The sequence below is a fragment of the Melozone crissalis genome, unplaced genomic scaffold (genome assembly GCF_028551555.1).
Source record: "Melozone crissalis strain CALT ecotype California unplaced genomic scaffold, PUWL_Pcris_2 ptg000123l_1, whole genome shotgun sequence".
In the NCBI taxonomy this organism is placed as follows: domain Eukaryota; kingdom Metazoa; phylum Chordata; class Aves; order Passeriformes; family Passerellidae; genus Melozone; species Melozone crissalis.
In genome coordinates, this window is record NW_026535899.1 from 1,573,808 (window position 1) to 1,600,931 (window position 27,124).

The window sequence follows — 27,124 nt, forward strand, 5'->3', positions numbered from 1 at the left end:
GTATTAGCATCTTCTACCACATTCTTGCTAGTTACCTGAACAATTGTAATTCACTTAAGAGCATTTGCTTTGATTTAGAGCTGGGTATGTGGACATCTTGAGACCAATCCTGAAGTTGGAATCTCTCTCTCAACATTTGGTTCAATTTGGCTATTTCTGATTTATGATTTAAATGGTTTTTTTCTCCCCCATTGTTTCCTGTTGTGGCATAACCTTTAACATTTCCATACTGATAAATTGTGGATCACTCACTCCTGTGACGTGTCTGCAAAGGACCTGGCTCTTGTAGTCTGGTACATCTTTTTAGTCCCTGATTCTTGTGGTCTTCAGCATTAAATGTTTTTGCCTGAGTCTGATGGAAATTTTATGAAGATTGTGTCTGTAAGGTTTGCAGTGTTCTTCAGCTCCCCCAGGAAGTTATAGGATATTCCTTCCACTAGGATGTTTGCTGGAAAAGGCTTTTTTTGTAGTAATAGAAGGCTCTTGCAATGTCAAAACAAAGGAATGCTACCATTAAATGTTGGAACAGGGTGGGCTGTTTGATCAAGGTGTCCTCTTGCTTTCTTGTGTTGTCTTACACTTAGTTTTTATGCTACTTATTTATCTTAACCAGTAGACCTGGTGGTGTTTCTGGGTCCGGAGACAAGATGTGTGTTTCAGACAATGTTCTGTATCTTTTCAAAGTCTAAATATGATTCAGTATGAAGTTCTTAGGTTTCTTTCACTGATATGCCATGGGTGTGAATAGGTGGGATTACTGCTTAACATTGAAAAGTGAAAAAGGGAAGCTGTGGTGTACAATTATGAATTAATCAGGAAATTATTATTGTGCTGTAACACAAGTGTAGTCTGTTACAACCATTAAGTTTCTCTACTGAATTTATTGCTGACAATTTTCTTTGTGTAGTCTGGATTTACTACTTACAAAATATGAATGCAGGAAGAAACTGTGCTTCTGTTCTGCATTTTGTAATGGGATTTTTTGTCAATTCATTTGAGTGTGACAGGAGGTCTGACAGACAACTGATGAACCATAGCAGTTCTTGGGAAAGTGTGTAGGATGCTGCCTTAAAAAACTGACTTTTATCCGTGTGAACATAATTTTTCAACATTCTAAAAGCATGCATCAAATATGTCTTGAATATTTTTAGGATGGAGCTGTAAGAAAAATTAGTTTCATGGTTATTCTTGGGCTTAGACTTATTTTTTTTTCATTACTGGTAACAAAAAGTAAATTGTTTAAAGCCTTCTTGTGTGCATGTGTCTGGTTTAGAGTACAGTAGCTCAGCCCAGATCAGGCAAAATAGAAAATGGAAATGTGGCTTTGCAGGAAGTTCTGGCCATGATTACACTGGGCGTTTGTTAGCAGTAATTTGAGTCTCGGTCTTCACTGCAGTCCTTCAGAGTATTCAGGGATGTCCAATATCATCTCCCTCACATGTGTTTGTCTTGGAGATGCGAAGCTAGGCAGGCATTGTGCGCACTTCCTGGGACATGTGAAAGGCCAGCCTCCTATTTCTGCACAAGAGAGCTCCTGTAATAAAGGAGTGCCTACAGTACTAGATTTGTGTGGGAGTCTTTTTGTTTGAGTTCTTTTTTATCATAATCTTTGGCAAGGCAAACGTGGTTCTTTTCTCAAGAGACGCTCTTCCACTAAAGAAAGCACAGTTTGTGTCCTTTGCTTGCTTTGGGCCACCTCAACAGGGCAGGCAAAATTTTATGCAAGTAAAAAAGCACAGAGTGTTCTGTGCTAATCTGTATGGCACACTGGAAGAACAGGATCAGCTCCTCAGTCTGCCATCGTCTTTTCATGCATATTTGGGAAAAATGCGTGTCTGCTTCCTCTACAATCTGTAAACAGTTTAGGACAAATCTTTATCTAGGACAGAGTGCAATGAAGCCCAGATTTTAGCTTTGTCCTCTGGAAACTATTTTCAAAATGGCTTTGTGGCATCTCTCTAGACCCACATTTCAGTGCCAAGAGTTAAAGATAAAAATGAATGTTGTGGTCTCATTTTAGTCCTGTTTCTATCCAGGCTCATCTAACACATGCCTGTATTTGGAAAGCAAGGACTTCTGTGGTCAGAATAGAGCTGGACTGTTTTTGGGAAGTATGTACAGAATTACAAAAGCTAAACCTGTTATTTTCCTCTTGCTCAAACTGAAAACATAAACATAAAAGACTCAAGCTACTTGTGAGGCACCATGGTCGTGCTTTTTGATGGAGAATAAAAGATGTCCTTCAATCTGATTAGATAAGGTAGTCTTTGTTCCTCTTGATGAAATAGTAGTGGAATGCAGGAGTCCAGGAAGGGACTGAAATCTTACGGTGTTAGAAGGTGCACAATCTGTAATTAAGTTGGGGTTTGTATATGTCAGGTGCCTGCAAACCTGGTGCTCATGGGGTGACAACAAAGCTGAGCTGTTTGTCAGCAAAAACAGCAATCATGGCAAATCAACAGTATAAACACTGTTACACCCCATAGCAGGGTTTCCATTTTCCCCCAGATATAGGATGAAACAGTTCAGAGACCCCCTTCTGTAAAAACCTTTCTGGTATTCCTGCAGGGCAGAGATTTACCATGCAGGGTGAAGCAGAGCAGAGAGACAGAGCTATGTGTCATCAGTGCACTGAAACTCCTCCCTGTGCACACATGCAATCATCCCAAGGAACCCTCAGCACCGTGGTCTTCCTGCTCTGCTGAGAGTTGGTTTTTACAGGATCACCTTGAAGCTGCCATTGAAGAGTAGAGTAATTCTCTCTGCTATTGGTGGTTTGCATGTCAAGCAACCAAGCGTAAATTTTCGTGTAGGTGGAGGTATTCTAGACAGAGTAAGGCTTTGGAAATGTCTAAAGGAAAAACCAAAACATGGGAGGTTCCTGTCTGACGTGAAGTGTTCTGAATGTTCTGATATGCTCAATGCTTTCAAAGATTCATGAAATCAACAGCCAGACAAAAAATCCACTCTCAGAATGAAAATTCTAAGTATGGTAGATGCAAGATGGTTCTGATAGGATCTACCTCCAACTCCTATTTCACTTGGGCTTTTTGTTTGCAGAGACTGGCAGAATGAGTTGACTGTTTTTTGTTTTTTTTTTTCTGATGACCCTGTTAATACTTTTCACTAACAAGGAAAGGGGAAGGGAATAATTCTCTGCAATAATATTGACTTCTTATGTGATCTTGGGTAAGTCACTGGACTATTGTGTGCTCAGCTTCCTCAAGAAGAGAACAATACTATTTCTGTGGCTTGCACAGGTGTTATGACTGTTGCTGTGAATAAAGGATATTTTGTTTTTCATGGCTTGAACCAACACAGAATGTTTTCAGTTCTCTCTTAAAAAAAAAAAAAGGAAGAATGTTTCTAATCAGTCAAAGTGCTTTGGCCAGCATATATTGAATTGTTCCATCATTCTGTATAAATGTGAGGTTAGAGGTTTTTGATTTTTTTCTTTGTTTATTTTTAAATATTTTTTTTTTTTAAGTCATAGGTGAATTTTTAAATGAAAACTGTCCTTCTGGGAAGACCGATTCTATCTAGAATTGAAGCAGAATGTTTTTTACATTTCAGACAGTGAGTCCTTAGCATTTCTGAAATAGCTCTGTCAGGAAAAAACCTCCAGCTACTCTTTGACATGTTCAATTACTTCCTGTTCCAACCCCCATATTTTTTTTCAGCCAAATCGTGTGTGAGTTTATTGTAACAGTAAAATTCTTTGAAAGATGAACTTGCAAACCAAGGTGCATAAAAGAAAGCTGAAGTGACTTTAAAGAATCTTTGCAGCCTTGGATTCCAGTCTGATTTATAGATATTTGTATTTTTGTGTCTTCTCTCCTGGGGCTTCCCAAGGAATTAAAAGAGTGACAAAATTTCTTCCTTGTTAAATTCCACTGCTGAAACATTTTTCTAGAGTTCTGGCATTGGCAAATGTTATTATTCCAGTGTTTATTTAGGGCACCTCAGCAGGCAACTGTTGAGCCCTTTTCTGTAATGTTTGACTGTGGCTTTGCAGAGCCTGCCTGTTCTGTCCCTTAGCGAAGGTCACCATCTGGGCACAGCCCCATTCCCCAGCAGTGTCTGTGCCACCAGCTCTTCTAAATGCTTCGATTTGGAGTCACAGTTAGACTGTAGTCAGCTGTTTAATCAAAATTTCCCATCTTCTTGATCAAAGCATGAGTTCTAATAACATCTGGTAGTTTGCCTGATAAGAATTTCTTAGTGTTTGCATGATTTTCTGGATGCTTCGAAGACAGCTTTTCCAAATTTCAAATGCAAATTTTTATGCAGAAGTAAGCACACTTACTTCATCAGGTCCTACAAAAGCCAAACACCAACACCTCATTCAGAAATTCATAGCTTGTCTACCCTCTTTCTTCCTGTAAAGGGATTGAAGAAATATTTCTTTTATGTTAACTAGCTATCTGCTGAAACTTGTTATAACAAGACAGAAAGAAAACTTCCCTTTTTGGTGAGCACTCCTGTGATTGCACATTTATTACCAAACTATCGTTTGTAAATAGGAAAAAAAAATCCCAGACTGCTTAAAACATAATTATTAATGTAACAAAGCAAGGCAAGGACAGCATCCAAAGAATTCATGTTTGAAGTCACAGATAATCCTGTAATTGCTACTTCTTGGTAAAATTCTGAGTATGTGAGAGGGAGCCTTTATTTTTAAAATGGCACATACACATCAAAGACATTTTCCTTGTCTTTCATACAGCTTTCCTTCAAGAAACACCTACACAGAAAAGCAAAAAAAAAAGTTGTGTTGTGCTCGCAAGTCTGTTCATTTCTGCTCAAAGTAAATGCTGGTTTTTGGCAGCCTACAGATGGAAATGTGTTTAACCCTACGAAGGTGAATTGCTGCCACAGCAAGGACTGGAAGTGGATGTCAGCACAAGGGAATTATTATCTGCTTTTTTTGTGACTGGCTCTTTGCTGAAGGGTTTTGGACTAGCCATCGCTAAGCTTAGAGCGATGTTTGTTTCCTCAGTTGCTGATCTTCATAAAAGCATCATGCAAGGAAAATTTGCCTTAGTGGGGATGAAAACATATTGCAGGTTTCAGCATTAAAACTGGAATCCTGACTCCTACATGCACAGAGGCTGCTAGCAGAGCTGTCTGGTCAGCTTTCCTGAGAGTAGTGACCTCACTCTTTTGAGGTAGAAGATGTCAAGAACTTGCTAGGATTTTTCTCCCCCTGTGATTAGCTAGGACTTGAACATCACTTGTACCAAAACTAGTGTCTTAGAAATTAAGCATCCTCATTTTAATAGAAATCTGTTTACCAACACCCATACATAATAATAGAAGATAGCCTATATATTTGATTTTTTATCCTCCTCTAGTCCTATACTCCTGTATACTGCAGGGTATGCAACTGCATTTTTATCTCCACAAAATTTTACAAAACATTTATAAGTGTTCCGTTTATTGCAATTTCCCTGGTACTTTTCTTGAAGTGATTGGCAGGAGGTGGTGGAAATTTGGCGTGTCTCGAGTCATGATTATGCTCACTTGTACCTTATGTTAACTCCTATGTGATGGGCTAACCCAGGTGCCCATAGAGCTGCTCTATCACTCCCCTCCTCAGCTGGACAGGCAGAGAAAATGTAGCAAAAGGCTCCTGGACTGAGATAAGGGCAGGGAGAGAGCACTCACCAATTACCATTACGGGCAAAACAAACTCCATCTAGGGAAAATTAGTTTTATTTATTGCCAATCAAGGGGAAAATTAGTTTAATTTATTGCCAAACAAGTCAGAGTAGGACAATGAGAATGAAACACTAAATCTTAAAAACGTGTTCCCTTACCCTTCCCTGCTTTCCAGGTTCAGCTTCACTCCAAAATTCTCTGCCTCCTCCCCACAGTGGTGTAGGGGGATGTGGAACTCAGGCTGTGATCAGTTCATCACACATCCCTACCACTTCTTCCTCCACAGAGAGAGGGCTCCTCACATTCTTCCCTGGATCTGGTGTGGGGTCCTTCCCACTGGACACAGTTCTCCATGAATTTCTGCCAGGTGAGTCCTTCTCACAGGCTGCAGTTCTTCATCAGCTGCCCCACTGTGGTAAACCCAACTGCTTGCTGGGCTGGTTTTGCCCCCGAGCAGGCAGCACGGCCAGATAGCTAAATCTCTCCTGGGGACAGATTGTCCGAATACCCAGGCTGCTCATAGCCGTGGCTACCTTAGCAAGCTTATTGGATATCAGCTCTTTAGTGAGTATCAGCTCTTTAGGGTTCCAGTTCTTTGCTTGCTAAGGCGCCTTGCAGGCTAGTTGGAAAATGGACGCTGCGAGAGGGGAGAGGAAAATTGTCCTGGGGTTCCACAGCGATGGTTTTATTGAGGGGTCTGTGAAGGGTTCCAGCAACGGCTCTTCTTCTGCCGGATGAGCTAAAACAGCCCCTTTTTATAGGGTATAAGGGGATCCAAACTTGTCCAATAGTAGGGGTGAAGGGAAAGTGACCTATGGGGTTACAGAGATAAGCTGGGGTCCGAAAGGCAGAAGAGAGGAGCTTATTTGGCTATTTCATTGTGACTCAGCAATTCTTATTGTTAAGCCTCAGCCCACCATGAGGCCATAGCAGACTCGGAGCCTGCTACACTGTGGGTCCCTTCTGTGGGGTGCAATCCTTCAGGAACAGCCTGCTACAGTGTTGGTCTCCATGAGGCCACAAGTCGTGCCAGCAAACCTGCTCCAAGATGGAGCAACAAACCCGCTCCCCTCTCCACGGGGCTGGGGATCCTGCCCAGGAGGCTTTTCCAGCATGTGCTTCCCACAGGGTCACTGCCGCCTTTGTGCACATCCAACTGGTCCTCTGTGGGCTACAGGTGGATCTCTGCTCCACCATGAATCTCTCAGGGCAGCAGCAGCAGGGGAATCTCTGCTCTGGCACCTGGAGCACCTCTCCCTCTCCTCCTTCACTGACCTTGGTGTCTGCAGGGCTGGCTGTCTCTCTGACAGGTTCTCACTCCTCTCTCCAGCTGCAATTGCTCTTGTGTGACAACTTTTTCCCCTCAAACATATTATCCTAAAATTGCAACCACTGTTGCTCTGCCTTGGTCAGCGATGGGTCTGTCTTGGATCTGGCTGGCAATGGCTTCCTCAGACATGGGGGAAGCTCCTGGCAGCTTCTTTCACAAACCACCCCTGGAGCTCTGCTGCTACCAAAACCTGGCCCCAAAAATCCAAAGCAACAAGTCATTGCAGTCTCTGCTAAAGAGCCTTTTCTGAACTCCTGACAAAGGTCCATCAGAACTGTGCTAGTGACCTCCCTTCTTGCAGTTCATGTTGAATATAAATATTTTGTGTACTGATATTTGTTTCTTCTACTGCTTACCTTCTTTTACCTTGAAACTGTAAGATTGTTTCAGTGTGGATTACCTCTTGTTTGGTGTGTGTCATCACATAACAGAGTTGGTGTCCCTTCCTACTACTAAAGTACAGGTGGCATCACATAACTGGCTTGGTGTCCCTTCCTACTACTAAAGTACAGGTGGTTTTAATCGCAAAGGTAGTGCCCATTTAACTTTGAAAGGCATCTGTGGTTTTTGCCTGTGCTGAGCACAGATACCAGCACTTTGTGGCCTTGAAGGAGTTATTCTCTTGTTTTCCAACAGGTGCTAAAACCACAGAGCTGTTATGGAGCACTGGGATATTGGTGAAGAGTTTGGTCAGTTGTCTCCCTGACTGGATAAAACATGTTTCCAGACTATTCTTTTCATTAATCTTTTCCAGAGAAGAGGGAAAAATAAGTTCCCTATGGGCAGGTTTGGAGATGCCCCTTCTGGTTCTCCTGCAGTACCACCAAGTGATTGGAAGAAAGAGCTGCTCAGACGTGATGGAGACAATGGAGCTGAACCTCTCCTAGAAAAATCACAGGCCACAGGGAGCTGCAAAACCTTCAAGGACAGTAAGTAACTAAATAAACCCAGCTGATTTTGTATATCTGATCTGGGTATCAGGACACTATGTTAGGGTACTTAAAAGCAAGCAATATAACTGGCATAACGCATCCTGTTAAAATCAAGAGGCATTTTATCGTGGGTTTCTAATGGCAGTGGCACTTAGCCAGAGCTGGGGGCTACAGAACAGGATCCTACTAAGCAATGTATCAGAAGACCAACATTTATTAGTAGTGGTTTTCTTGTGGTTATAAACCTTGTTGCCAACAACAAGGTTTGTTGTCTTGTTCCCAAACTAGAGTTCTTTGCACAGCATTTCTGCCACTCTTTCTTCCCAAGCTTTTCAGGCTGTCATGTGTGCCATCACAGTGCACTGCTGGGTAGACAGCAAAAACCTCTTCCAAGGACAAATGTGTGCTTGTGAAAAATTGAGTGTGACCCTGTGCTTCAAACACACAGTCCTGTTGTCCTAGATATCATCATGAGGAAAATGCAGGGATTTAGAAAGAGAACAGAGGGAAATATTTATTTTGCTGTAAAAAGTGACCTTGGAAATGTGCATATCAATTAAGCAGCATCTGCCAAGAAGTTTTTCTACAAATAGAAAACTAAAGAGCTTGCATAAAAGTACTTTTGTCTTTCTGAAAGAAATGGCTGGATGCCCACATGAATACTGTATCTTCACCAAAAATGTGTATTTTTAAAAATCTCTTATCAGATATACTGGGATGAAATTAGTCTCGAGAAAAAATGCTATTGAGAGCCAAAGGAAATTGGAAATAAGAAACTCCACAGTCGCAAATGCCAGTTTAGTTCTTTTCACATGAGCCTGCTGAGAAAGAACAGAACTCTTGTGCCTCTTAAATGTTTTAGTAGCTCTTCCAATATCCAGCTCTGAGAGGAACAGGCTGTGGGCATTCACTGCCTGTCAAGTGCAAGAGAGAGACAAAGGGTCTGAAGGATCAGAGCTCATTCTGGATAAACTAACCCAGAGCTTAGGCAACCATAGCCCTGCTTCTTGACAGAATGAGCTTATATGTACTGAATAATTAGGGGTACTTACCTGCAGTGGTTTGGTTTTGCATGCTTTTTTGTCACACCTCTGTTAAGCTTTCTGATAGAAATAAATTTCAGGAATTTTGTTCTCGAGAGTTATAAAAGGGGGGGAATGGGACAGATAATCTTGAGACTGGTGGGTGACCCTGGGAAATGGAAAAGGGAGGGAGAGAGATTAAAGTGAATTGTGATGTTTCAGTTGGGTTACATGATTTTTGGTCTATCCATTTTAAGCAAAGCAAATGATTACTAAAGGCTAAACTGCATTGTAAATTACACAACCAGAAAGTCTTAGCTTTACATACATAGCTTCTTTTTTTTTACCTTTTTTTCCCTTCGAATACATTGCTCTTAATCTGTTTCTCGGGAAAGGAGGAGGAAATAGGCAGCTTTTATTAAACCTCTACTTGGGCTAACATTGTCTCAATTCTGACAGATACTAAGTACTTATCCTTGAACCTGTGATTGGTGAGCACAGGTTGATGGCTTGTGACCACAGCATACAATTTGATAGATTAAACTCTGTCAATCACCCCAGTAACTAGGCCAAAATATTCCACCTTATTTTCACACACAGAGCTTTGCCTAATTTCTTTTTATGTGAAGGACCTGTGAAAGCTGGAAGACATGTTGGATGGACTCTGTTGATTTTCCTAGTATTTCAGTTTTAGCCTCAATATCCTGGAAAAAACAACTCTATGTCAATAGTTTCAGTCCGTTCCTATTTTTAAAACTGAAATCTTCTTTACTGAGCAGAATTAATCATAAGCTACGTTGTGCTTGTAGTTAATAACTGTTCCTGTAACATTCTCCAAATATGTACCTGATCAGATTAAAGATCTGGCAAAAAATTAGTTCTGCATCTAAATGGTTTTTTGAATGCTTCCAGGGATGGTGATTCCACCACTTCCCTTGGCAGTCTGTCCCAATGCCTGACAACCCTTCCAGTAAAGAAATTTTTCCTAATATTCAAGCTAAACTCCTGCTGATTCAACTTCAGGCCATTTCCTCCCATGCTATCACTTGTAACTTGGGAGAAGACTCTGACTCTCACCTGGCTACACCTTCCTTTCAGATTGCTGTAGAGACCAATAAGTTTTGCCCTCAGCCTCCTTTTCTCCAGGCTAAACATCCCCAGCTTCTTCAGCCACTCCTCATTGGACTTGCTCTCCAGACCCTTTACCATCTTTGTTGCCCTTCTCTGGACGTGCTCCAGCACTTCAACATCTTTGTTGTAGAGAGGGGCCCAAAACTGAGTATATGATTTGAAATGCAGCCTTACCAGTGCCAAGTCCAGAGGGAAAATCCCTGCCCTGGCCCTTCTGGCCGTACAGTTTCTGATGGTGGATGGCAGTTTGACTCTCTCCAAGCATACACTATTTGGTAATTCCTTGATTCCCTGGAATGCAGATTTGCAAACTCTGGTCTCTTCCCACAGCCTGAGGGAGTCTTTGTTGGTGCAAGCAGTTCTTTGTTGGAGCTGGTAGCAATATGGTGGCATTATAAACCAATGATCAGCAAAGAAAATTTTTATTTGCCTCATTTCCCAAGAGGAGAAACCACAGTTAAAGGCTAAAAACGTGTCAATACTTTATCACTCCTAAATCTGCATCATTTTACAAATAACTTATTGCAAATGGAAGAAGGTTTCTTTGCTGTAACAGAAAAGGAGTGGAATGAGATGAAGTTTTCTATGAAGATAACTGAGCCATGAAAGTTAGAGCATTTGCATGGCAATGGCTTACATACAGTGCAGGTACTGTTGTGCAGCAAAAATTGGCGCTACCTGGCTTTGTCTGCCAAGTCCAGCAGCTTCCTGGTTTGCAAGTTGCACTGGTTGAAGTACCCAGTTTGTTTTCTACATGCTTGCTTTTTCAAGTGGAGCTTCAGGTTTGCAAGCAAACAGAAAAACCCTTTTCTTTTTTGCTCCTTTTCTTCATGCTGGGCATTTTTCTGTCAAGGTGTCCTGGCTGGGTGATAAGAAAGCCAGTAGGAATATTATGCATTTAATTGCATTTAATCAGGCATCAGAGAGCATGCAGGAAGAGCTTTAGCTGACCTTTGTGCCTAGGACATAGTTAAATATGGATGTCACCTTCTCAAAAACAAAGGAAGCCAAGACAAAATACTTCTGCCCCTGAGTCCTGGTCATTAGCTCAAAACATGAGAGTTTGGCTGAGAAAACTAAGAGGGGTTTTGGGGATTTTAGATGGATGTCAATGGCCTTTATGAGGAGTGGGAAAAGATCTTTGTGACATTGACACTCATTCCTATCTCACAGGTCTTGTTATGATTAGGCAATTCATTTAATACAAATAAGCTGTGGAATGGCTTACAGAGTAAATTTGACTTGAGTTCCTAAATTCATTGGAAACCTGGTAGCATGAGTAACTTTTCTAACCTCATGTTGTAATTTTCAGCAAATTTTGTTCAACCAACTAATTTACTAATAAAGCTAGGAAAATGCTTGATTCTGTAAACAGAATTCAGTTTTTGCCTGCAGAACTTCTGCTTTTATTTCAAAATCCATGTTCTTACAAGCCCCTCTTCCTCACTCCTTATTTTAGAATTGTTTGGAAGTGTTTCCATGTGTGGTGTGGTAGAGTGTGTTTGGCAGAAAACTTGATAGCTAAATTCCTGGCCATTCTGTCTATTCATCTTCCAAGACAGGATGATTTCTTACCACAGAATGCTGCTGTGTCTTCTCATGTTTTAGAAAATGACCCGTATGATAGCATGAATATCTCCAGTCTAGCTCAACTGACTGGTGCAAGTCCTATTAAAAATTTGATTACGCCAACACAGACTACCTGGTGAGCAGTGCATGTTTACTACTTTCCTGGGGTATTTTTCTGCTGGTATTGTTGTACCACAATCCCTCTACAGACATTTAGGTACATTTCCATCATGGTGCTGCAGTCAAAACAGTAACCACAACTTAGTTCAGTGCCTAAATCTGTCTCTATCTCCTGTCTTCCTGTTTCCATTTCGATGTGTATGTGAGGTTAAAATAAAAATCTTTCTGGAATAGATGGCAAATAATTGGCTTCAGCTTTTCTCCTCTTCCCTTTCCCCATTCAACCCACCTGGGCCTATGTTTATTGAACTCAATACATTGTCAAGAGAGTATTTGTAAATGGAATTTAACTGTAGGTGAGCAGTACAAATGTAATAATATTACACAACTCTTGTTTAATTTTGAAAGCTCCATCCTCTGCAACAGCGCTTATAATGGACGGTTCAGGCTGAATTATCCATTATTGCTCCCAAAGTTTACAATTAAACTATCGATCAAAGCTGGCAGAAAATTCTCAAGCAGCCTGGGTGTGTACCAGGCTTGTTTTAGATGCAGACTGAGGGAGAGAAAGCCAGAAGCAGACTTCAGCTAATCCTCTTAGTGCTAACTGTCCTGGATGCAGCAGTGATTATGTATCGTGCTTATACAGTTTTAATAGTGCAGGTCCTATGCAATTTGCGACCTCTATTTCTGCCTGGAAAGATTGGAGCTTAACAGGTTTGGATCCACAGGGAACCAGCTTCGGCTTTTAGGCTTCTTCAGACACTGCAGAATGCATCTTTTCTGGGGAATTCCACAATAAAATGACTTTTATTTATCATTACAAACCTCTTTATCATTTAGTCAATAAAAGGCCTCTCTCTCTCACTTTTTTTTTCCGTGGTGTGCTCAGAGTCAGAAATCTGTATTAGTCTCCCCTGGCCTGAAGGCAAGAGATGTCAAATGCTAAATCATGATCTGCCCTGGCTTTCTGGCTAAATTGTGTATGAAGGCCTGAGGCAAAAAGGTGCACATGCTCATTATTTGAAACAGAATGATTTTTTCCCCTTTCTTTCCTTTTTTAAAAAAAACATATTGAGACATATATGGTAACACACATACAGTAAGCTTCTGAAAAGCATCAAACCTGAAACAAACCAGCCAGAGCTAAATAGCTCAAATATATATGCTTGCAGATTGGGAAATAGGAAAGGGATTGTCAGGAAAAATCAGATGATTTTCCCCTTTTGAACTTTTTGTTAGTGGTGAAGAAAAAAGTGTTAGGAGTTGACAGCAAGGTGACAGATGTGGTATATAATGCATCTGGTGAATTCACCCTTCTTTTTTTGGAGGGGGGAGAAGAAGTTTGAAATGAATCTTAGTTTGATATTGGTCAGGAACCCCTTATGGAAACATATTTTAAAGCCTATGATTGTTTTGCAAACTGTTTTGTGTGTTTTTTCATCTACTTATTTGTTTGCAGTTTGTGATAGATGACCTTCCTTACAGGGCATTTTTACTACCCCAGGTTGACAAAGAGACTTTTGTGAAGAGGTTTTAGGACAGTCATCCCTTGGGCAAATTTTTGTGTGAACATATTTGCATATATTTGCCAAAGTCCTTCAATTCTGTAAGTAGTCTCTGAGGGATGTATATGCATACCAAAATGTAGATGGAAAACATATTTGAAGGGTCATGCTTGTCTGTGAAGCAAATTTAAATTTGTTATTTATTTATTTTGACACTAGGAAAATGTTCAAAATTGTTGTTTTCCAGTATTTGTTCAGCAGAAGGTGACAAGGAGCTTCCATAAAAGCATATAAAACTTCACTATTTCCACACTGTGGACTGGAGTTTCAAAAGCTCTAGTGAAACCTGGGGAGCTCCTCTGGAGAATCTAAACAATGTGTGTATTATTTTTAGTGCTCAGTATTTTCTGTGTTTAACAAAACATTCTACATATTTATGCTGACCACCTGCTCTCAGTGTGAGCATGAAAGCAACCACAGCTTGGAGAAGAAAAAAGGCTCGTGTGTAACAGGGATATTCTGTTCAGCCAGCAAAACTTTTGACATTGCAATTTCAATTTATATTCTAAAAGACAATTTATTCAAGGGCTTCATTGCTAGTTACAAATGATGGGAATGAGCTGAGGCTGCTTGAATTCAGAGATTCTGTTTCTGAAGGGTTTGGGGAAATTATATTGGATCTAAGTTTTCAGGGAAGACCCCTCAATGGGATGACATGTCACTAGCTGACACCTCCACCTAAAAAGCAAACTCTGTGAGCTCAATGTCTTTTGAGCCATTCAATTTCCAGCTCTCAGTAGAGGGCTTTAGTTGTAGATGTATCTTAAATACAAATTGGTTTGGTTTAAAATGTCACTGATTTATTAGAACTGTTCTAATATGCAATTTTTTAGTTATCACTGAAATGGTCTGCATTGTCAGTGTGATTTTTCCCAATTTAAAATAATGCATTTTGAGAGCCCTTATATCCTGGTCTTTGTAGTCAGATAAAAAATGAGGCTGCTCTGTACACATCACTGGTTCTGTATTTCTTCCAGAGAAAATGATGACCTCTTGAAATTACTTGAGCTCTTCCCCAGCTGTCACAAATATGAGAGTGAAATTAAGAAGAGGACTAACATAGTCCCTGCTAGTTTGTAAAGTGCAATTAAAACCATCTTTAGGAATTTAACATGCAGAAATGATGCCTGACATTGATCAGAACATGAGCAAATGAAATTAGTTGATGTTTTCATGTTTGTCATATTAAAAACAAAACAAAAAACAACAGACCAATATAAAACAGACATTCCACACATGAACTTTTCAGCAGTTTCACTTTTTCCTTCAGGTCGTGGTAGAGCTTACTAGAAAAGAAAAGTCCTTATTTTATCACAACACTTCAGAAACAATAAGCGTCTCATACAAGTTTTAACAGAATCTTCTTGCTTCTTCTATTTAAGCATGAAACAGTTCTGTGTTCCTTCCTTCTGCATGTGATCTTCCATCTTTTCCAAAATTTGCCTTCTCTGCTGCCTTTTTGTTTCCAAGCTATCATATCCTCCTTTTCTACATACATCCCAAGTTCTTCAGTGGAATTCTTCTGGAACGTCATGGAAATGCAGAATTTAAGAATTATACTTGTCTCCTAAATTTTATTGCAGAATTCTCATGGTTGTTCACTTTGCTGGATTTTTTTTGCTTCTCTCTTTTTTCTGTTATTTTTCTTTAAAACTGAATCCAGTGAAACATGTCCTAATTCTTTTTGCACTGTGGTTGTCTCTCAAAATAACTCCACTGAAAGCATAACAATTTCACCAAAACAAAGTGGTGAATATACCCATAAGTCGTTTATTTTTTACACAGGAGCAGAAAATACTTGGGACTGACAGACTTTTAATTGTTGCCTCCTTTCAACTCTATCACCGTGCCTAACTTTCTTTAAAAGCATTTTAAAATTTACTAAAAGAGGGAAAAATAGTAATACACTTCCAAGATGAGACCTTATATTGACGCCCTATGTCATACTGTGGGATTTTATGCCTAGTTAGAAATCATAAAAATTAGATTTGTAATGTAAAACCTAAACATCACAGACGTGTATCTGTGAGAAGTGAGAATCACAATTATATAGTCTGAACTCTCTAAGTGATTCTGAAGTCATATATTTCATTAGAAAGTACAATTATAACTGTTTTCTCCATTTATTTTTCTTTACTTTGGCAGTGTGCAGGAAGCTAATCTCACTGTCTGTGTCCTCCAAACTGAAGATGCTTTCAAGAAAAGGCATACTTCAATGAATGAGACTGTTTACATACTTTTAATGATGTGTTTGTTTTAATTTAGTTGTAAGTTCATTCTTCTGTAGGATTCCTCTGAATCTTATCCCCCAGCTATATCCAGGCTTCCTGTTTTAAGGTCATTCCTAATACAGAAAATTGTCATTATATTGGATATAAATACAAGGAGGGATTTTAAAATGTTCACGAGCTTAGTGTAGGTTTTCTTATTTCAGAAGTCAGCTTCTGTATACTTCCCATGTGGGATCTGAGGATAAAATTTTTGTTAATATCCTTATACAACTCAGAGCAATAGCTGGAGTAAAACACAATATGTCAACAGTTCTTTCTCTTTTCTCATGGATTTTCTTTGTTCATCTGAAAAATAGATTTTTTTTTAGCTTCTTAATTTATAGTTCCTATAGAATGTGCATGTTAAAGTCCCATATATGAAATGAATAAAGAAACTTCACCCTGTCTTTTAGCTCAGCAAAACTCCATCAGTTACAAATAGAGGCAGCATTTCTGTGGGAACATTTTGAGATTTTATTTTTAACCATATTTTTTAACCACTATGGTGGTATCACTGCATTTGATACCACCCTGTCAGTTCCATGATTGAGATACTTAAATCAGTCAGGTGCTAAATGTCCATCACTGTTGTCCTGTCAGACATGACTGTGTTTGCATGGCTGATCACACTCCAGACCCTCTGCATTCTTGATTTGCGGGAGCATGCTGGAATCTAGATGTAAGATGAGCTTTAGAGCAGTGTGAGCTTGGGAAATGGGACAGACCTGGGTGCTCAGCACGTTGCATCACGTTGCACAGATGACAGCCTGAGAACTGTGTACATCGCCTGGCAAAACGTCAGTGATCAACCTGGCTTTGCTTATCATTCTCTAACTGTAATTTAAGGCCACTTGCTCTGGTGGAGTTCTGCTTGCCTCCATTTGTGCCATGTACTCTAAACCAGGTATCAAGGTAACAAAGCCGTAGCTTGTAAGGACAGCAGAAGGCTTGGAGGGTGGGAATCAGGCTTGGTTTGTCCTGCGAAGGGCAGGGAAACTTCTGTGGAAGGGCTGTGGAAACTTCTTTGTCTCAGCCTGAGAAGGGGAGAGGCCTGACTGGTGGGAAGAAGGGAGAAGGAAAAGCTGGTAAGCTGGTTTGGTACCAAGACAGGAGGCAACAGGGAGGCTTTTTTTTTTTTTTTTTTTTTTTTTTTTTTTTTTTTTTGTTAGTGTGGGTGTAGTTTGTCCTTTTAACTCTTCATGTTCCATCTTTTATCTTCATAATCCTAAATTATATGTTGTCTGAGACTGGTGCTTTTTCTTTCCTTTATTTCTAAAGCACACAGCAAGCATGGCCATTCTCCCTGTTGTAGCCTGCCAGGTACTGCTGGATTACACAGAGCAAGCAGCAGAAAGAAGAATGGACAGTTATGGACACCGTGTTTATAGGGCCACTGGCAGACTTGCATCCTGCCACTTGGGTACTGGAATTGGATTTTAAAATCAAACATTATTTTCTGTAAGGAAGCATTTATTTTCCGAGTCCTTGGCACACAGTGGCCTGAATACTGCAGTCATAATTCTGGCAAAACTCCCAATAGACATCTAAGTTACTTATTACTTGATTCAGGTCTGCAGGACTCTGCTTTTCAGTACAAACACGTCATATGTCTGTGGCCTAATTCCTAGAAGTTCTGAGCAGACCCACTGTATGTTGGCAACAAAGGGAATGGAGAGAAAGAGACAGCTTGAAATGTAGTTAATGAAATTATTCATGTTGCTTTCATAATTACATTTATAACTGCATCATCATAATGTGATGTGTTGATTAGTATCCGGAGCAGTTCATATAATTAAACCGAGCACAGGGAATTAGCAGAGTTAAAGAAACACCATGGTGCTCTTTCTGGCACAGTTCTGTTCACAGCTGATTGAGAGGTGACCACAGTGTGAGAACTGATGGAGAGGCAGTGGCTCCCTTCCTTTGCTTGCCTCTTGTGTCTGTAAAGGGAATTTGCCACTGCAGCATTGGTGTGGTGGGTGTTTGGGACTGGCATTACCTGGGTGCCTGATCTCACAGCCAGAAACCTCCCATACATCTGCTCCTTTTCCACACATGTCGGCAAAGTTTGCCATGAGATGCTGCCAAAGATTTGCATCCAGCAGCAAACTGGAATGCACTGTAATACTTGTTCTATCAAAGTTTTGCACGTGAGCAACAACGCCACATCACTCAAAAGGGGAAAGCAGTGCATTGTCTCTGGTCTAGACTTCAGCTAGACCATAAGCAAATGCATTAAGTTTTCTTTTGTCAAGTGCCAAGTTACAGTTGAGTTGGGAAATGCTAGCAGGGCTATATAGCATGTGTAAAGGACTTTGAATGTGGAGCTCAAATAGTTGCAGTCATTACAGAGTATTGACAAATATTGGGTGTGAACAGTATTTATGTTCAACAAAGTTCCATGACAAAGACAAGAATCACAAGAGTCTCTGCTAGTCCTGCCAAAAAAGCAGTTTCTGCTAGGGAAAAGAAGTGGAAATATATCTTTAGGCTGCAGATTAGAAGAGGAGATCTGGTTTTGGAGATTTTCTTGTTTGTATATTCTAAGACCATTGACTCAGTCACTTATCCACTAATGGGTAGTACCAGATGATTTAGAGCCGTAAGATCCAATGGTATGTTGTTTAGCAAAGAACAGCAAGGAAAAAGACACAATCTAAAGGCTTAGTTTTACTTTCTAATGCTTTCCATCTTGCCACATTATTTACTATCTCCTTTCAGATGGATTGTAAGGTAGTTGCAGTGTACAAAACGTTTTTATGGTGTTGGAGAGAGTTTAAGGAATTGGGGCAAACTAATCAAGCATCTAATCTACATTTTATGTGAGTGCTTTAAAATAGTTCACAAATATAATAGCTGTCTTGTAATAATCCTCATAGATTTTGATAAAAAATATGTTTGAAGGCACTTTGTATATGCATGTTAGCTGTTTCCTGGTTGTATTCTGAACCACATTGAGATTGCAGTGTCAAAGTCTTGACACCTCCATGATTTAGGTTCAACTTTTTGAACTCATGGCTGTTTCAATTTTCTGATGTTCACGGTAAATTTGCATTCCTTTTCTGGAATATTCCTTCATATTCTCATTTGGAAAATGTCTGCTATGTAATATTTATAGCACAAGCAGAGACACTTGTGCTAGTCTGCCAGCTTTATTACACTGACTTGACCCTCTCATTGCTAGATGTCAGTGTAAAAGTATACTTACTATTACACTTTATTGCATCAACAAAGACAAAGATAATAAATTAATATTTTGACTGAGTTGTCTCTACATTTATGGGAAGCTCTACTCTACAGTCTGTATACTTCACTTCAAAAATGCATCTGTATTAATCTGTGGTAATGGCACAGAATAAAATTTATTCTACAATTTTAAGAAACTATGGTTTAATTAAATTGATCTACTGTGTGCTTGAAGGTAGCATGTATGAAATTTATATATAGAGTACACTGTAAGATTCAGTTGTTATCATTAAAAGAATATTATTGCGTAAGATAAATGTGATCCACTTATGTCTTTGATTTCTTCTAGTATCATTTTTCTTTCAAAAATGAAATCTGTTATTTTGAGGGAATCTTTCCTACTGTTTAGCAGATTAATGATCATTCATGACATTATCGGTTCTGCATGCAGTATATAACTTTTGTATGGATTCCTGTACTAATATTGTACATCACTGGTGACTGACAGTAACAACTCATCCACCTAAATTTTCAGCCTGATTCCAGATATCTTACCTGACAGCATTCTAATTTCTAAGTGCTCATTTTTCATCTAAATTACTTTTTCTCCATACAGATCTTTGCAAAAGACTACGAACAACGCAATCCCTGCCACTTACAGGATATCATCTGCTCATATTTTAAACTTTTTTTTTTCCTGGGCTACTTGCAACATTGGCAGTTTTTCACATTTAGCTGGAATGCTTTCAAAGAGGATGGTACACACCATATCAAAAATATGTTTTTGTTTGGGTGTTCTTTTGGGTGGATTAGGATGGGGATTTTTGGGGTTTTTTTTAGGGGGTGGTGGTGAAACTGGATCAGAAGTTTCTTGAAAAGTTTTAAAATGAAGTTTTTAAAAAGTTTTAAAATAAAGCTATGATAAAAGTTTTTTAGGTGATTTTCCTATAGACTTTAAGAAAAATAAATTGTGTTTAGTACTATAAAAAGCACTTAGTGCTCTGGTAGGCAAGAAAAGGTTGTGAGGAAATTAAATATTGTTGAACTTTTATGAGAGATCTCCAGAGTGAAAGCAAATCTTGCATAGTTTGCTTCCTCTGTCTGTAGAAGTTACTTCCAATGTGTCAAATGTGAGATCTGTAGTGGCCCTGCTCACTGAAGTGAATGGAAAGTTTAGTTCAGACTCCCTGGACAATTTTCAGTCTTTCCTATTTTTGCTGAGTTCAAAGACAGCAAGTCCCATGTAGGGCTGTGGTCCAACAGGGTGGACTGTGCCTGTCTTCTCAGTTGTACTGGCAAATAACACTAATTTGAAATGTTCATATGGAAATTCCAAGTAATTAATTATTACAAATAATTTTAAAAAATCAGGAGGCTGAATCAAATTGGGTTTTGAATTATTGTTTTTTTCAAATTGGAATAATAAAAAACATTTTAAGTATGGGATTTGTATGGAGTGTCATGGTAACTATGAGTATGTTTTTTCTTCTCTGTGGTTTTATCTCCAGATATCCAGATTTCTTCAAGTCATATCATTTTTTGCTGCTAACATCCACTCATCACTCACTTCATTAACATGTTGAATCTTTGCCTCTTTTTAAAATCCCTTTATTTTATGTGTTAATTTGTGTATTTTTTCCTGTGCCTTCTGAATTTATTTGCCTCCTCTTGTCCTAAACTGGTCCCTTTTTTTGCTGTGCAGTTGTCCTACATCTTAATTCTGCTTTGTTACAGTATTCCAGCTTCAGTATTCAGTTCAGCTTTCTTTTCTATTTTTTTTTCTTTTCTATTTTTTTTCTGTCATTGTTCTGCATCTGTAAAAGTTGGCAGATATTCCAGGGTTCATTGCTAGAAAATTCTTAGATATCTTTCTCTAATTTAAGTCATAAGATCAGTCAGCTTTTACTGCTTACGCCTTGTTTTCCTGTGTGGCTGTTGCTCATATGTGGCTCTAACTGAGTTTATTCTTATGTCTTACCTGCAAATCTTCAGGGATTATTTTCTTTTCCTGATTCTATTCTATTTAGATAGACAGTGTACTATATAGTAGCAAATAAGAAAGAAAAAGGGGGAAAAGAAAAGGTATTTCTATTCTTTTCCTATTATCAGAGGTAAATGGAACCACATCTTAAATCTTAAGTCTTTGCTGTCCACCTACAATGTCTTGCATACTTTTTATACATGTCTACATTTTCTTCATGCCTAGGAAGGTCTTAAATATGTAAATTTCTGTAATTTTCCCGCTGTCCCATGTAGCTGAGAGCTATATTGCTAAGCTTTCTTCATGGCTGCTAGTTCAGAATTTAAATTTGGATACTGTAACTGTAGCAGCATTTTGTGGCTTTGCCATTAGCTTCTCGTTTTTATAGATGGGAATCCTAAATGCTGTGTGTGATGCAAAAAGATATGATTTGCCATTATGGTTCCTGTCTTAAATCCATTCAGCTTCTAAGTCTTTGTGAACAGCTTCATGGAGGTAAAGATTGGGATTATGAGTCATAAAAATGCCATTTTATTTTCTGTATATATATTGTGGGCAAGGAAGAACCAAAGTAATGTTTATAAAAGAACACCCTGGGAAAAGTTATATTGATTTTATCTAGCCTACCCATGCTTTTTCATTTTTAATCTTAGTACTTTCTCTGCTAGACATGAATTTTTCCTCTTTTAGTGTTTTCAGTAGCTTGAATTTACTCACCTTTGGTCGCATCAATGATGGTTGCCACAACTGCTCTCTTAGGTTCCTGGAGCTCCATGAAGATACTCACTGTCATACTTATGAAGGGGAAGAATAGAAAAATCAATTTTACTAAGATGGCAATTGGATAAAATACATTTTTGAACTGCATTCTACTTTCAGGATGTTTTATTCAGCCTGCTTTTCTAAAGGTAGTGCTGTTTGAGCTTTGTGATTCTCTTTAGAGTCCACTTCGTGCTTGCAATATTAGTAATTTCTTTCCATTAAGTTTTTTTTTCGTTTTTTATATTTTCTGAAAAAAAGAAGTAAAAGCAATGTTGGGTATGTGCCATGGCAGTAAATGTTTTCTGGGGTGTGGATGTCTTTATTTAAAAGGTCAATTAGAAATCTCATTTAAACTTCTACAGGACTAAGCTGTACACTTGATCATGAGGATTCTGGATTTCCATGGCTTTGGGTTTTAAGATTGTTTAAGACTGAAGTGTGAAATGGAGTAAATCCATTCCCAATATACAAGAGCCATGTCTTGCTTTCTTCTCCTGGTGGGTTCACAGAACAATTATATTCAGGAAAAGTAAAATACAAGAGTGCAAAGGTGGATGAAGCACATTTAGTCCATCAGTTTCTCAGTGAGAGGCTTTGTCACTGACAGAAGTCAGGCTTCAAGGACTCTGCAGCTGAGATAAGAAACTCTTCCTTTTCCCCCTTATAACCTACTTCCTTTACCTATGTGCAACGTGTGAGTGAGAGAAATAAGAAGGGAGAGGAAAGATTTTTCTAAATGTCAGCTACCAGGAAAGGAAATGAAACGTGAGTTATCTATATGTTTTTGGGAAAAGGAATTTTACTGTATATAATGAGTATATATATATTTATATAACTATATTAAAAAGTTAGATGCTAGCAATAATTGATGAGCACATCTAAGACTGTGATTTTTCAACATCAGATCAGTCATGACTGAAACTATCCTTCTGCTTTTTCTGTGAATATAAAAAACCTGGAAAATGGAAAAGATTATGTAGTTATAATACATTACATTCTAAGATATTTTGATTTCTGACCACAATTTCTCTAAATTCTTTTTTTGCCTGGTGTTCACTGGTGCATGATTGTCTAAGGAAAGCATAAACATCATCTAAGCTGTTGATTTGAGTATTAAACAGGTTTTTTTGTGCTAAGACGTGGATGGGTGTTTTCAATTATCTTTCTTATGCAAAGGAGTTGCTACTCTTAAGTGCTGGGGTTCTCCTTGTAGCAACTCTCCACTCTCAAATTTTGGCTAGTTGTTCCTCCAAAAACATGTGTACATAATGATGTGCATGAGAAAAAAGGCCAGAGCATTATGATTTTAGCTGAATGTGCTGTATAAACCGAATTTACCCCAGCAGTCATACATGCTCTGATCCACCAGAACATTACATTTAGAATATTTATTCATAGGGTTGAAGCTCAAATCTCTAATTAGTAGAAAGAGATTTTTGCACAAAATATTTTTTGTAACTTAAATATAGGCTCTCAAGCTCTTTTTGGCGTTACAAGATTCCAGCCCAACAGTGTTGTGTGGCATCACCCTGGAACATTAAACAAAAGCTGGAGCTAACTAGCACAGCTCCTCAATCTGTAGTTGATATTGTTTTGCTGTTTATACAGAACACCAGGTCTCTGGATAATGAGGATGATGGACAGATGATAGCTTGATTATCCTGCTGCTGTGCTTTTGCCGGGAACTGATGAATCCTTCACACTTTTTACTATCTCAGGCCAATGGTACTGGGGAGGATGAGAGAAAATCATAAAGATGACGTGTTAGCTGTCCTGTTCCCTGATGGGGCTCCAATGTATTACCTGGATCTAATTATCTCATCTCCAGTTGACAGAGAGGCTTCCATGGCATGCTTTCCATCACTGGGAGCCTCCGCCAAGCTTCCAGTGGGCTGTCTAATAGCTTGATATATTTTTGGACCTCCTGCTCATTGGATGAACAAGCTGAAGTAAATCATGTGTTGACCTCAAAGCATTTATAAACTGTAGAACATTATATTCTCATCAGAGCCATAGGGGCAGTAAACTATAGTTTCTCTGCTGTGAAACATGGTTTTGGTTATGCACTGTGTTACTAGGGTTGTACTTAAACAATAATATATCATTTGTGGCACATGTCGCCTTCTTTATTGAAAGGCAAAACAAAGAGTTGAGGACAAAAATCATTACTACTTTAGCAATTTTTCACAAAATGCTTTTGTTTTGTACTTGACACACAGATGGGACATTGTACTGCAGTGTAAATGATGTACAGCAGCATGACAAATTTCATTTCCTTTATGAAATGAGAATAAGAATAGTGGATGAATTTGGGGAAATGGTGTTAACTTTTTTTTGGTTAGTGTTAAAAAATAAATTAAATAGGGGAATAAATAAAAAAAAAAAAAAAAAAAAAAAAAGAGATCGATTCCAAGGGAAAATTCCTCTTGGAAACTATTTGAGCCCTTTAATTGTCTTGGCAGATATTGATCAAAGAGCTTAAATGAAAATATTGAAAACAATAAACTCACTTGTTTTGAATCACTGTAATAGTGATAATCCATGAGCAAGGAAGAAATTCACACAAGGTGTTAACGCTATGCCACAGCTGGACTAAGCAAACAACAGCAGATCAGTTCTGAGGAAAGTAAACTGTATTCTCAGTACTGCTTTCAATCATGGACTCTTTGGTGCTTCAACCATGTTAAAGAAATATAAATGCTGCTTCTCAATCTTCTTGCTTCAATTTAAGGCTGCATCAATGGAGTGTATTACTGTGTGATACATCACACTGTGAAAGGGGTCTAGTTCTGGGGAAGAGTTTTGAATTTGTTTTTGTTCACATGGAATAACTTTGCCTTTTCCTTTTATGGTGGATTTCAGGGAAACATGACCAAAGTCTTTACTATGTTTCCAACCAGCAAATTTTACTTAACATTTCCTTGTTATTAATCTTCAATAAGAAAACAAGAATTGAATGGCTGTAACATGAGAATGTTCCAACCCATGCACAAGCACCAGGATCCCGTATTGTGAAGTGTTGTGCACACATGAAATGGAGCTCAAATTAATGAGAAAATTTCCACTCCTTTCCCAAAACTTTGTGTGAAAGTGTTTTATCTCAGTCCTGTTTCAGGCACAGTTGGAAACCAGTCCCATGGTTCTAAAATACAACACAATTATTTTTCTCTGTTTCAGCAGGCGCTAAGTTTTGCCATTTTCACAATAGCCAAAGCTAAGGAAATTTTAAGCTATTTGGCTTTGTGACCGCCAAAATCCTCAGTCTGGACTGCCATATCTAGATTGTAAACAATTAAAAGTTGGAGGTTTTTCACATCTACCAGTCTGGGGATGGTGTCTTAGAAAGATAATGTCTGTCTGCAAAGTATGGGTCTGAACACGAGCTGTCCTTTGAAGCCCTCTTTCCTTTCTACTACCAAAGCTTAGAAATATTACAAATTTCTTTGAAGCAGGTGAGGAAAAGATATCCATAGTAGATAAGTGAAAAAAAAAAAGACTAGGAAATTTTTCTATGAGCAATGAGCTTATGAAATCTGTGGTTAGGTCCTGTGTGGACTCTCTCATAGTGAATAGTGAGGTTTGCTAATGATGCCATCTTTATCTTAGTCAAGGCACTGTTTTTGTCTTTTTCCTGACAGATTTGTTTTGGAATTAACGTGCAGTATTCAAAGTCTTAGAGACTCAGACATACACACACAAAGGAAGAATTATATATGTGTGATTTCCCCACTCTAAAAGAATGTATTTTGTTTGTACAACTAGAACCAGAGACTGCAGAGACTTGCTTTATCTTTTCCCCAATGTTACTGTGTTAGAAACTATGGGCACAAAGCTGGAATAAAATCATGGTGCCTGTCTGCTTTCCCTGTAAATTCCCATCACAAGTCCAGTATGATGCCATTTATTTTGTCTACAATTTTAGGTATGAGCTGTAATGAATTGCACTGTTTTTCTTATTTTGTGGTTAAGAGTATTTCTTTCTTTTATCCCCTCCTGTCTGTCTCTACTTATGTCATAAGTCATATCCATATCCTCAGCTGGTCTAAGTTGACACAGGTTTGCTTATATTTGCATTAACAGTGCTGCAGTTATTTACATAAACTAAGGATATGGCCATGTGTATGGGATCAGCATGAGTCTAGGAAATGAGAGCCAACTTACAAGGAAGTATCCAGGACAGAGGACTTGTCTTGAAGTAAATAATTGGCCCTGATAATAGAATTGTTTTTCTCCAAATGGTCTCCTTTAGAGAGTATGTTCAATAAAGTTGCTGGATTTATTTTTACCAAGGTTTGTTGAGGTATTTTGCCAGCATGTGGTCTGCAGGTTCTCCCAGGGCAGCAAGGTATGTATCAGCCCTGCAACTTGACCTTGGCCTGTGTTTGGTCCCTCAAAGCCTAGGGAAAAGTGGGATATATGAAAGGGGAGCACAACAGTCATCACACACCTGGAATTTAGTCATAGTCTAGGCAGACCATGTTCACAACCCTAGTCATAGCTGGATTTGATATTTTAATTGCCCTTGTCTAGGATACACACTTAGAAATCCTTCCTTACGTACTGGGCAATGCTACCTTGAATATAGAAGATTGATTCAGTTGGTTTGTAGGAAACATGATTTTTCAGCATTTGTCTAGCTGAACACTGCTTAATATATCCTTTGTCAAAAGCAGCTTCCTGGGTGTCTTATGTGTGTATCCATAGCACCTTCTTCTCTGGCAAGATGGAAGATATCTGCCAAAAAGAAATCTCAGAAAGATGAACTTACCTCTCTGCTGTTGTTGGCAGAAGCTGTGAAAAGACATCCTGAAAATCTAGAGAGACTTTTGGGTTAATTGTTCTGTATTCTGCTAACTTTCCGTGGGTAGAGCCTTTTGGCCAACTTGTGTGAACATCTAAACTAAATGGGATCAGTCTTTTCATTAACTGGGGTTCAGAATTTCTCACCCAAACTTTCTCTTGTTAATGTGCTGTGTGATTTTGGGGTTTTTTTGGTGGTGTTCATCCTTTTCTGACAGAGAATTTCAGTAATGGAAATCTGAGACAAAGAAAAAATATATTTTCTTTTACTGTATAGTTGACAGCAGTTGGAGTGGCTGTAATCACCTACATTAGCTGCTAAAATGCCTATTGAGGGTTTCATTTAGAAAGGGAATTCTGACAATAGTGCTGAGAAGGTGAGATCCCAAGGAGCCCAAAGGATAGTGAAGAAGTTAGTAGTAATTATATTTTGGACCTGGAGAAAGAGAAGGCATGAGGTGAAAGAATCTATTTCACATAAGCCATATTGCTTTCTGTAGAGAGATGGAACACACTGAGATCAAGCCCTGTGATAACCATGAACTGCCAGCTGTGGCCAAATACCTTTGAATTACAACTTGCCATGGCTTGTTGCATGGTGATGCTTGGATAATAATTTAAAGAGAACAAGACTTAATTTGTTTTCTTTTTGACATACAGCTGCAAGTCTAGGACAGGCTCTACTGCATAGGACATGCTAATAATATTCAACCATGCTCGAGACATGACGACAGAGCAGTGAACTTCAAGCTGGCCTAGCTTCAAAATGAGCAGTGTGTCAAGAGTGAGGTA